Source organism: Mandrillus leucophaeus, unplaced genomic scaffold, assembly GCF_000951045.1.
Source record: "Mandrillus leucophaeus isolate KB7577 unplaced genomic scaffold, Mleu.le_1.0 Scaffold28, whole genome shotgun sequence".
In the NCBI taxonomy this organism is placed as follows: domain Eukaryota; kingdom Metazoa; phylum Chordata; class Mammalia; order Primates; family Cercopithecidae; genus Mandrillus; species Mandrillus leucophaeus.
In genome coordinates this window covers 3,849,427-3,849,733 of record NW_012102920.1, presented here as the reverse complement: position 1 = coordinate 3,849,733, position 307 = coordinate 3,849,427, and the positions used below count along the sequence as shown (strand labels likewise).

The window sequence follows — 307 nt, the reverse complement described above, 5'->3', positions numbered from 1 at the left end:
AAAAAAAAAAAGAGTACTGACTTTCTTCAATTAGTTTTATGGTATAATGTCAAAGCTTGATATAGTTAATACATTTCAACTAACTTAGGATGCGAATGTTTATAAAACAGACGTCCTTTTATGTACCATTACAAATATACTACAAATTAAACAGACTTTCTCAACAAAAGAAAAACTGTTGTTGAGGAGTTCACTTCCATTAGACACACATAATGGTTTTTTTGGTTTTGTTTTCATTTGTTTTTGTTTTTTTGAGACAAGGTCTTGCTCTGTCGCCCAGGGCTTAAGTGCAGTAGCCTGAGCATGA

General features: G+C 31.9%; 1 pseudogene; it reads right to left on the bottom strand.

Annotated features, from left to right (window-relative positions):
* The window catches only part of LOC105543339, a 41,208-nt pseudogene that overhangs the window by 6,207 nt on the left and 34,694 nt on the right, over positions 1–307 (bottom strand).